This window comes from Mus pahari, chromosome 5 (assembly GCF_900095145.1).
Source record: "Mus pahari chromosome 5, PAHARI_EIJ_v1.1, whole genome shotgun sequence".
Taxonomy (NCBI): domain Eukaryota; kingdom Metazoa; phylum Chordata; class Mammalia; order Rodentia; family Muridae; genus Mus; species Mus pahari.
The window spans coordinates 14,022,085-14,034,281 of NC_034594.1; the positions used below are offsets into that span (position 1 = coordinate 14,022,085).

The following is a 12,197-nucleotide window of genomic DNA, read 5'->3' on the forward strand; positions in this document are numbered from 1 at the left end:
ACAGAAGTGGATGCTCACAGTCAGCTATTGGATAGATCACAGGGCCCCTAAAGAAGGAGCTAGAGAATGTATCCAAGGAGCTAATGGGGTCTGCAACCCTATAGGAGGAACAACGCTATGAACTAACCAGTACCCTCCAGAGCTATGTCTCTAGTTGCATATGTAGCAGAGGATGGCCTAGTCAGCCATCAATGGGAGGAGAGGCCCCTTGGTCTTGGGAAGATCATATTCCCTGTATAGGGGAATGCCAGGGCCAGGAAGTGGGAGTGGGTGGGTTGGGGAGCAGGGTGGGGGAAGGGTATGGGGGCGTTGGGGATAGCATTTGAAATGTAAATGGAGAAAATATCTAATAAAAAAAGAATAGGGGATAATTACTAGAAAGAAAAAAAAAAGATGGATGGCCAGCAAACTTCAATGATCAGCCTGCTTTTCTCTCCCAGACTAGGAAAATGTGTGTATCACCATGCCAGGCTTTGCTTCATGTGATCATGGGGAATCAAACAGGCCTATGAATTTGTCAGCCAAGAACTTTACTGACTGAACCATCTCCAAAAGTCAGAAATGTAACTTTTAATTGATTTTATTTATGTGTATGAATGTTTGGTCTGCATGTGTGTATCTATCACATGTATGAAAATAAGAAAGGTGTGTATAATTTCCTCAGCCTAGAGTTAGAGATGGTTGTAAGCACCATGTGGCTGCTGGGAACTACACTTGTTTCCTCTGAAAAACTGACAAGTACTTTTGGCCACCGATCCACCTCTCCAGCCCCAAGGAATCTAATTTTTGAAAGCTCATGACCTGAAATTCGAGTCTCATGTGCAATGAACTGTTCTGTTTGTTTAGGATATTCTTTCAAATTACCTAAACTTTGGTTTTAAAGAGTCTATTATTCACTCACACATGTACGTATACAAACTGCTTTTAGTAAATATATTAAGCTAATTCACTTTTGTTTTCTGGTAAAGTTTTTACCAAGTTGGAGCAGCAGTATGCTAGAATCTTGCATGGGCATCCTGGGTAGAGCTCCTGGCGATGTCAGAAACTAATTGTGTGAAGTTAGAACTATTCTTGTCCTTTTGTTCAAGGAGATATGATGCTTATTTTCTTCTCTTGTCTTGTTGCTTTAGCCAAAATTTCAAACTCCATAATAACTAAGAATAAAGAAAAAAAAAAGTTCTTGAGAGAGTAGAACAAGAAAGAGCATAACCGCAGCATAATAAAATACATGACAAAGCCACATCCAACATCATCCAAAATGGAGAAGCACTGGAAACAAACCGGTTAAAATTAGGAGTGAAACAGGGCTTTCCACTCCCCTACCCCCGACACCTTCGTTCCAATGTGGTGTTCAAGGTACAAGTGAAACAATGAGGCCAAAAAAAAAAAAAAGTTTAAAGGGAAACAAATAGAAAAATAAAATATGTATATTAGAAATCCCAGAAATTCTACCACATAACTTGAAAAAAATCATCTGCAATTTCAACAAAATGGCAGGATACAAAATCTACTTATAAAATTCAGTAGCTTTCTACAAACCAACAACAAACATGCTAAGAAAAAAATCACTGTCACACGCTTATTCACAATAGCCCCTAAGAAAATGAAATATTTAGGAATAAAATTAACCACAGAGATGAAAGACCTCTAATATGAAAAGTTTAAATCTCTGAGGAAAGAGATTGATGAAGATACTGGAAAATGGGAAGATCTCCTATGCTAATGGATAGCAGAATTAATACTGTGAACATAACCGTTCTACCAAATTCTTGATAGACTCAGAACAATTCCAACAAAATACCTAAAAGAAGAATGGAAGATTTCAAATTTCTTTTCTTTTATAAAATTTCTCTGAGAGTTTTAAGAAACATTTTGATCATCTTCACACTGCCCCCATGAGTACCCTTAGTAGACTCACCCCCATTTCCTACCCACCTAATTATGTCCTGTTTTAAAAAAGACACCATTAAAGACAAAGTTATGCTCCTCAAATATTCTTAGATGTATGCCTTCCACTAGAGAATACTTAATTTAGCTGGGGCTAAAGTCTTTTAAAAACCTATCCCCCCATCAGTAGTTGATAATTAATAAATCTCTGAAGCTCGAGAGGGGAACTGTATCTAACTCTTATCCCCATGCTTGGTGTTGGCCTGTCTTACATTTGCACAAGTTGTATACACGCTGCCATGTCTGCTGTGAGTTAGCATGTGAAGCTTCCCTGCTGTGTCCAGACGATAATGTTTCTGTGTAGTCATCCATCACTTTGGTGCTTACACGCTTTCCAGTTCCTCTTCTTCAATAGTCCCTGCACCTTGGGAGGAGTACACGCAGTGTATATCCTCCATTTAGGGTGGAGCATTCTGCAATCTCTTCTTCTCTATACTTTGGATGGTTGAGGGTCACTGTGTGGTCACTAATATTGAAAATAGAACCATTTCAGTTGAGAATTGAAGGATACTATGATCTACGTATACTATAATAGGTCATTCGATGTCAGTTTAAACTATTTACATGTATCATAGTGGTATCAATAGTGGCAGCTTCTCCCCTAGGGCCTATGCCCTGTCTAGCCATACTTTCTTGGCCCAGTAATGGTTCCATTTATGAGTTTTATCTTGTAGAGCAAGACTTAAATCCAATAAGAAAGTTGTTGGTTACTTCCATGATATTCATGCCACTATTACACCTGGTTGGCATGTCTTGTCAGATCAGTCATTATCGTAACTCATATGGTTCACAACTGGGTATTACTGATGCTTATTTTTCTTATCTAGTTGCTTGCATAGTACCATCCAGTATTGTGAAATCTAGGCAGCAGGTATGAAGCATCCATGTGAGTACCAGCTTGATGTTATCATGTACTGTGACTAAAGTATATGTTATTTTTAGCAATAGGTTTTATATTCAAGTTCTGGATGGTGATCAAGAGCAATGGCAATAATTTACAGTGATTGGAGGACTACAGGAATTCACTGACCAGCAATTCTAAAAGAAGAAACCTATCCCAGGGTGTGAGCTTCTTATTTGTTAGTTTCTGGTATGTAGAAGGGGCATGATTACTCCTACTTTATATATGAAATCTTCTTCCATAGTAAATATCTATACGTCTTTTTCAAACAGTATTTTGTGCTAGTTTCCCTTGCTATATCCTCACCTCTTCCTTACTTTCTCTACTCTTCAAACCCAAACTCCTTAACCCTTTCCATGCCATTATTCACTTTGACTTTTATACCATTGCGTTAAGTCTCCCCTTCCTTGAAAGCCTCTCCCAATAGCCTCTTATTAATTTCCTGACCTCTATGTTTATTTCAAAATAAATATACATATCTGAAGACTCAAATCTAATATATGCAGATCAGAGAAAACATGTGACTTTTACCTTTCTAGGTCTGGGACCCTTTGAAAGTTCAGTACATACTCATTTAGTAATATACTTAGGCTACTAGTCATTATTGTCTTAGTACACTCAACAGTGTCATGTTTGTCTAAAGAAAGAAAAATAATTCCCTAAGGATCATAACTCAATATGAAGGAATTGATTTAATCCTGGTAGACTCTCAGTAGTACCTTTTTTTTCCTGGCCCATTGAGGTTCAATATTAGTCAAAATATTCTACAAGTGGTTGTCCAAGAACACACATATGCCAATGCTTTAAAATTGCAAGTTACATGATAGTACCTGCCATTTCCCCCACATGCTCTGAAATGCCACCAAAAACTCTAATAGTAAAATATTGTTGTGCCCATATGATATTCACTAAATTAAGGTTAGAAAAGTGTAAGTCCAGATCTCAAAATCCCTAAGGAGCAACACTTTAATCAATCATGAGCTCAAGATTATCCAACAAACTACAATGGATCTCCGCCAGATGAGCTTTCATTGCTCTCATTATTCAATTCGATCGCTCAGAATTGAGGCCCTATATTTGCCAGCAAAACAGAGAAGTCAGTCTTTAGAGAGTAGATAGACTGAATGAACATCATTAAAGGCTGCATGTATCCTTGCTTAAGAAGTAATGTAAACTTACCAAACTTTAGAGTAAAGTTACTAAAGGTTTTGATCGCTAAGGATTGTGATGATTAGAGGACAGTGGACCAATCTTGTTAACGCCCATTAAAATGGAATTATAGAACAATCTCCTACCCTTGACTCCACTGACTGTTTGAATTGATTGACTGTTACAAGACCAGGAGAATGCTCGGTGTCTTGCCTGGCCTCTGCCTACTAGACAGCTGTACCATTTTCTGCCAATAGCAATTAAATCATTCTCAGATGTTGCCCAGTGCAAAAGTCACTCTTGTTCAAAATATATTAGAAACTAAGCATGGTAGCCCACACTTAAAATGCAAGCACTGGAGAGTCTAAAGCTGGACGATTGCAAAATCAAGTTCTCTATCTATCTATCTATCTATCTATCTATCTATCTATCTATCTGTCTCTCAAAACAAAAACAGAAAAATCTCCTCACTTAAAAAAAAAGAAGAAAAAATATCAAAAGGGAGAAAGATAGAAGACATTAAATAGAAAAATATTTAAATGTGATTCGTATATGTGCCTAGGTATGTGCTCACGTGTGTGTTCATATCTATGTGTGTGTTTACGTGTGTGCATGTGTGTTTGTGCATGTGTGTATGCATGTGCGTGTGCATGTGTGTGTGTGTGTGTGTGTGTCTGTCTGTCTGTCTGTCTGTCTGTCTTGCAGGCCAGACTTCACTCTCAGGAGTTATTCCTCAGGAGCTGTCTGCCTTGGTCTTTGTTGTGGTTTTGTTTTGAGGATAGATCTCTAACTGAACATGTGGCTCTCTCTCAGATTAGGATAGATTGGCTAAATAGTGAGTACCAGAAATCTGCCTGTCTCCACCTCCTTAGCATTGGGAATAGATGCACATGCCATCGCACCAGACTTGCTATGTGGGTGGTGAGACTCACTGTAAATTGTTAATGCTTATGTGGCAAGCACTTTACCAACTTAGCTCTCTCCCTACCTCCAGCATTTAAAGTGTGTTTGAGGTGACTGTGTGTGCACACGTGTGCACATGTGCATGTGTGCATATGTATATGTATATTTTATGTACAAAACGTAGTTCATTCATATGTGTGTGGGTTTCTAGAACCTCGCACAAGAAATGTCATGCTAGTACTATGCCACTGAACATACCCTAAGCCATGATTTTAATATTAAATATACTAAAGTGAAATAAATATTAACTCTCTTCAGGAAATAAGTTAATATTTTAATTAAAATTCTATTTTTATTGGAAGTATTAAATGCTATCTTAAGTAAAAACAGAAATGTAGTATATTACCTAATTTTATTTTTTCTGTACATATATACATAAAACAATATAACTTTTAAAATATCAAGGTATCAAAGTGGTTGTCGGGACTGGTGAGATGGCTCAGTGGGTAAGAGCACCCGACTGCTCTTCCAAAGGTGCAGAGTTCAAATCCCAGCAACCACATGGTGGCTCACAACCATCCTTAACAAGATCTGACTCCCTCTTCTGGAGTGTCTGAAGACAGCTACAGTGTGCTTACATATAATGAATAAATAAATCTTTGAAAGAAAAAGTGGTTGTCAGCCTGGGGTAGGATACAGGTCATATTAGCCTTTATTATAGAATATTTCCTGGCATACACAGAAGTGGATGCTCACAGTCAGCTATTGGATGGAACACAGGGCCCCCCATGGAGGAGCTAGAGAAAGTACCCAAGGAGCTGAAGGGGGCTGCAACCATGTAGGTGCAACAACAATATGAACTAACCAGTACCCCCTGAGCTCGTGTCTCTAGCTGCATATGTAGCAGAAGATGGCCTAATCGGCCATCATTGGGAAGAGAGGACCCTAGGTCTTGCAAACTTTATATGCCCCAGTACAGAAGAACATGAGGGCCAAGAAGTGGGAGTGGGTGGTAGGGAAGCAGGGGCAGGGGAAGGTATAGGGAACTTTCGGGATAGCATTTGAAATGTAAATAAAGAAAATATCTAATAAAAAAAGAAAAAGAAAAAATAGAATATTTCTAGTCTTTCTGTATTTACTGACGAACGCTTCTTTTGTAGCATACAATGACAGTTTCAAAATCCTAGAAATCTGTCTACTTTAAAAATCTACACTAAGAAAAAAAGACTGTTGGTTCTGACTTTGGATACGTTCAAAGGAAAGAATCTAAATGACAAATTTAAACTATTGACTGGCAATGTTTTCCAAAGTCAGTTGGTTAGGTTAGCATACAAAGGGATGGGTTACACTGTGGCATTTTTATAATTGTATTCCTGTTAGTCCTCCTCCTGTATTCTCCCTTCTGCCAGCCCCTTTCCTCTTCTCCCTGGCTGATCCTCTTCAGGGGACATGAATCCTATTACCAGCCAAGCTGTCCATCACCAAATTAGACTGTGCAATGCATACACATGGTATAATTTTATTTAGCAGATCATTAATCTTAATTGCATGTACCTATGTGGTCTGAAGACCTCTGAGCTGAAAAGGTAGAGCAAAACTCTCTCCTCGAGCAGCAGCGTCTATGCAGGACATAGGATAAGGAAATAAATAATTCATCTAAAGAATTCTTCCAAGTCCTCGGCTTCAAGGAGCAAGTTCCTCCTAACCAATAAATAAAAACAGGTTATAAATCTACTCTAAAATTGTGTGAATCCCATGGGAAACAGGCCCACCATGGAGAAGAGACAGGCATGCAGAAAATCCAGACTTAAAGGATGGCAGCCACTACAGGACAATCTAAAGAGAGTACAAGGAGAGCCTGCTTATAGTAAGTGCCAAGAGAGTTAAGACATTTTGCAAAATAAGTGATGAGCAACCTGGAGCCCTAAGATGCTTGGAGAAATGAAATCAACACTTTAAAAATGAGAGAACTGACAGGGTGTCTCTGTGTAGCCCTGGCTGTCCTGGAACTCACTCTGTAGACCAGGCTGGCCTTGAACTCAGAAATTCACCTGCCTCTGCTTCCCAAGTGCTGGGATTAAAGGTGTGTGCCACCACGCCTGGCTGACAAATCTATTTTTTAAAAAGTTAAAATCTTGGGAAACCAACTAAGTTCAATGGTCTTTAAATGAGAGCATATGGAAGAGAAAGGAACAAATATGGAGAAGCAATTTTTAAAAAATAATAGTGAGACTTTTATCAAAATAGATTATATCCTTGAAATCTCAACTTCAAGAAGCCTATTGAATAAGCTGAAATGCATACTTAAATGCATAAAAGTGGATTAAATGGACATGACAAGGACAATTGGATTGATAACTGATCTCTCAAAACCAACAGTAAGCATTGACAGGCAACAGAGAAGTAACACTAAATGTCAGGGAAAATGACTGTCAATCATGTATTTTATTCCAAAACAAATATTTAGTGAGAAGCATAAATTTAAAAACTAAGAAAAAAACCACAATCAGTTCTTTGTATTTAAAAATATAGTTTAGGGGCAGGAGAGATGACTCAGCTATTAAGAGCACTTGCTGCTTTTACAAAGAACCCAAATTCATTTCTCTGAACCTGTGTTAGGTGGCTCACAACAACCTGTAACTCTAGCTCCAAGAAATTCAATTTCTCTAGCCTCTGACCTCCTTGGACAACTGCACTCACATGCACATAACCACATGTGGACACTCACACCTCCACATGATTAAAAGTAATGAAAATAAATCTTTTCGTAGATAGATAGATAGATAGATAGATAGATAGATAGATAGATAGATAGATAGATAGATAGATAGATATTGGTGGGTGGGTGGGTGGGTGGATGGATGGATGGATGGATGGATAGATAGATATTTTCATTTAAGCTATATATGTATATTTATATACAGAATTATATGTACTTACATACTATAAGTATTTTAAGTGGGTAGTTAATAGGATAATTCCTTATTAATTTTCTGAATATAACAATACTACAATTGGCTATCTAATTCTATATCCAGTTCTCTATCTATCTATCTATCTATCTATCGTTCCTGCAAACATACATGTGACTAACACAGACAGAACAGGTTGTATTTGTGTGTGGATATTGATTTCTGACTCCATTCACCATGAGCACAAGTGAGTGGACATCTTCACTCTGCGCCTCTCTTCGCACTGCATCTCTGCTGAAAGCCTTGCACTACTTCAGATTCTACTGTCATCCATTAAAAACCTCCAGTTGGCAGACAAAACAGTGGCAATGCCTTCGGCAATGATACTTAAGACTTTTCAGAATAAAAGCTGTTCCCCCAAAAGTCTGCTTCACCTGTTTCTACCTACACCTGGCCAATGCTCAAATCACACAGTGCATTTTTAGTCTTTTAATATTAGTATTTTTGTGGTTTTGCCATTGTGTTCTCAGCATTACCCGAGATTCTGGTGTTTGACAAATGTTTAGTCAGTTCAGATTAATAAAATACACCGTCCTTTACTTCTCTGAGACTGTGAGAGAGTCTGCATCTAGTTGAATATGAGGGTTTAGACACAGCACTGTCTAGGTCCTAGCCCACATTAAGGCTACTACCACATGATGTCAGACACGCTTGGTTGAAGTAAAACTCAGGAGGAGTGAGTTGCACATAGGAAATGAGAAATCTACCAGGCAGTCTCAGGAGACCTCAGTATTCCATGTTGTAGGGATGCTTCTCCATACTCACTGTCTCAGGCAGTACAGGGTCCCTCCAGTTTCAGTTGAATCTGAGAATAGCTTCCATATCCTTATATTTCAACTTGAAGTCAAAGACCTGAAAGCTCACATCAGTTCAGGTGTCATGGATTCAGGGATCACCACACAATCCTCTGGAGTAGAACTGAATCAGAGCCTGGCCTGAGGTTTTCCTGTGCTTTCCAGTGATCTCCATAATCTTGGATTTTTGAAGTAGTGAAGGTTTTTCTCTGGCTTGGACCAATATCTATCTTGGCAGCCCAGGAAGCTTTAGATCATGGAGATAATGCCCTTGAATGGCAGTACTTGGTCGGTTTGTCCTGAATTCAATCTGAACGATTGTTCATTGATGTTCAGTCCAGACTCATGCAAGAGCCTTTCGATATACAAGGGGTTGATGTAAGAGATACCCAGGGCTTTCACTAGCCCCCAATATGCCAGTTCTTCCATGACTCCCAGGTACCCATCAACCTTACCTTACTTGTTAGAATGTTGCTTTTTTATCATCTTTGGGAAATAATGCTTTCCTAGGATGAAGTCCCTGTGTCAGCAAATAAGAAAGACATTCAAATAGCTTCATTTCCATGAAGATGTTTTAACAGTCTACCTTAAGCAACTTTCCCTTTTTAAATGTGAGCCACAAAACACAATGAGAGGTCTTCCTGCTCCACAGCCTTCTCTCGAATCACCTTTTGGTTGGCTTCTCCCAGCTCATGCTCTTTTCACTATTCATAAGCACAGTCGGTCTGGTGATACCAATACCAAGAGTTACCTTTACCACTCACTGACTTTGCCTAAGTGAAGCTTCCATGAGCACCTTGGCTCCAGAAAGGTCTCTACGTTTGCATCAGATATCATTCTGAATGAGCAGAGAGATTTCTATTTTAGTTTTTAAAAAGCAAATAATACAGTTGGAAAAAAATGGACTAAAAGTAAGGTCAGAAACTCACTTAAAACAAACTCTCAAAGCTAAGTGAAATGTTATTCCTTCTTCCAGTCTGTTTCCTCACCCAGGACATATCAGTGGGCCCAATACCCTTCCACACACTACAGGATGTGTGCCTCCCAGAAGGTCTTCAAGAACCAAGGACACAGCTTGCCTGCCTTCCAGGAGGTCCACAGTAACCAGTAATACAGGAGGCCTGCTCTAACCAGAGACACACGAGGCCTACCCTAACCAAAGACAGCATTGCCTGCCTCCGAGGAGAATGACTCTAACCTAGGTCACAGAACTCTACCTGTCACCAAGGAGGCCAGCTCCATGCAAAGACACCCAGGCTACTTAACGCCAGAGATAACCAGATAGCCAGAGGCAAGCCCAAGATCATAAGCAACAGAACCCAATGCAATTCAGCCCCATCAGAACCCAGTTCTCTGACCACAGTAAGTCCTGAATACCCTAATATGCCTAAAAAGCAACATAATAACCTAAAACCCAATCTCATGAAGACGATAGAGACCTTTAAGTAAGATATAAATAACTCCCTCAAGGAAATACAGGAAAACACAAACAAACAAGTAGAAGCACATAAAGAGGAAGAAATAAATCCCTTTAAAAATACAGGAAAATACAATCAAGCAGGTGAAGGAATTGAACAAAATGATCCAAGAACTAAAAATGAAAATAGAAACAAGAAGACACAAATGGAGGCAACTCTGGAGATGGACAACTTAGGAAAGAGATCAAGAGCTTCAGTTGTAAGCATCACCAATAGAATGCTAGAGATGAGAGAATCTCAGGTGTAGTAGGTACCATAGAAGATATTGACACGTGAACGAGGCAGGCTCATGGGCCGGTGACACGCAGAAGTTGAGAGTTTTTTGAGACCCGGGAGGTCGAGGACCACTGCTGCGCAGCTGCCATCATGCCACAAAATGAATATATTGAATTGCACCACAAACAATATGGATATTGTTTGGACTACCAGAGAAAAAGAGAAAGAAAGAAGGTCGGTAGGCCCATGAACATTCAAAGAAGGCAAAAAAAATAATGATTGGCCTGAAGGCTAAGCTCTACCATAAACAGCGCCATGCTGAGAAAATACAGATGAAAAAGACTATTAAGATGCATGAGAAGAGAAACACCAAGCAGAAAGACGATGAGAAGACTCCACAGGGAGCAGTCCCCGCCTATCTGCTGGACAGAAAGGGGCAGTCAAGAGCAAAAGTACTTTCCAACATGATTAAGCAGAAACGGAAAGAAAAGATGGGAAAATGGGAGTTCCTTCCCAAAGTTCGTGCCCAAGGAGAAACAGAAGTATTGAAAGTTATTCGAACAGGAAAAAGAAAAAAGAAGGCATGGAAGAGAATGGTTACTAAAGTCTGCTTTGTTGGTGATGGTTTTACAAGAAAACCACCTAAATATGAAAGGTTCATTAGGCCTATGGGTCTACGTTTCAAAAAATCTCATGTCACACACCCTGAGCTGAAAGCTACCTTTTGCCTGCCTATTCTCAGTGTGAAAAAGAATCCATCATTTCCATTATATACAACCCTGGGTATGATCACCAAAGTTATTGAAGTGAATGTGAGTGAGTTGGGCCTTGTGACACAAGGAGGCAAGGTGATTTGGGGAAAGTATGCCCAAGTTACCAACAATCCTGAGAATGATGGATGCATAAATGCAGTCTTGCTGGTTTGACAGTGACGTCATTCTTACAAGTCATTCTACTAAGTCCCGAAGACTACCCACTGTCAGGAAAACACCATCACTGGGATCTTTCTGAACTACCAAGCAGCCTTACACAATGTGCAGTCATCAAGAAGTAGTTATTAAGTTGTAAAGGAAAATAAAACTGCCCAGTTTGACAGTTGGTCTTAAAAAAAAAAAAAAGATATCAACACATTGGTCAAAGAAAATACAAAGTATAAAAAGCTTCTAGGCCAAAATACCCAGGAAATTAAGGACACAATGAAAAGATCAAAGGTAAGAATAATAGGAATAGAAGAGGGTGAAGAATCCCAGCTCAAGGAGCCAGAAAACATCTTCAACAAAATCACAGAAGAAAATGTCCCTAACCAAAGGAAAGAGATGGCCATAAATGTACAAGAAGCCTACAGAACACCAAATAGATTGGACCAGAAAAGAAATTCCTCTTGTCGTATAATAACCAAAACACTAAATGCACAGAACAAAGAAAGACTATTAAAAGCAGTGAGGGGGAAAGTAACATACAAAGGCAGACCTATCATAATTACACCAGACTTCTCAACACAGACACTAAAAGTCAGAAGATCCTGGACAGATGTCATACAGACCCTAAGAGAACAAAAGTGCCAGCCCAGGATACCATACCCGACAAGACTCTAACTCACCATAGATGGAGAAACCAAGACATTCCATGACAAAACCGAATTTAAACAATATCGTTCTACTAATTCAGCCCTACAAAGAATACTGGAAGGAAACTTTCAACATAAGGAGGGTAACTACTCCCAAGAAAACACAAGAAATTAAACATTTCATAACAAGCCCAAAAGAAGAGAATCACACACAAATAATACCACCTCCAGCAATAAAAATAACAGGAACTAACAATCATCTGTCTTTGA

The 12,197-nt window shown here is 39.1% G+C and overlaps 1 pseudogene; it reads left to right on the forward strand.

Annotated features, from left to right (window-relative positions):
- Positions 1-10,510: 10,510 nt before the first annotated feature.
- LOC110322477 lies at positions 10,511-11,310 on the forward strand (annotated as a pseudogene).
- Positions 11,311-12,197: the final 887 nt, after the last annotated feature.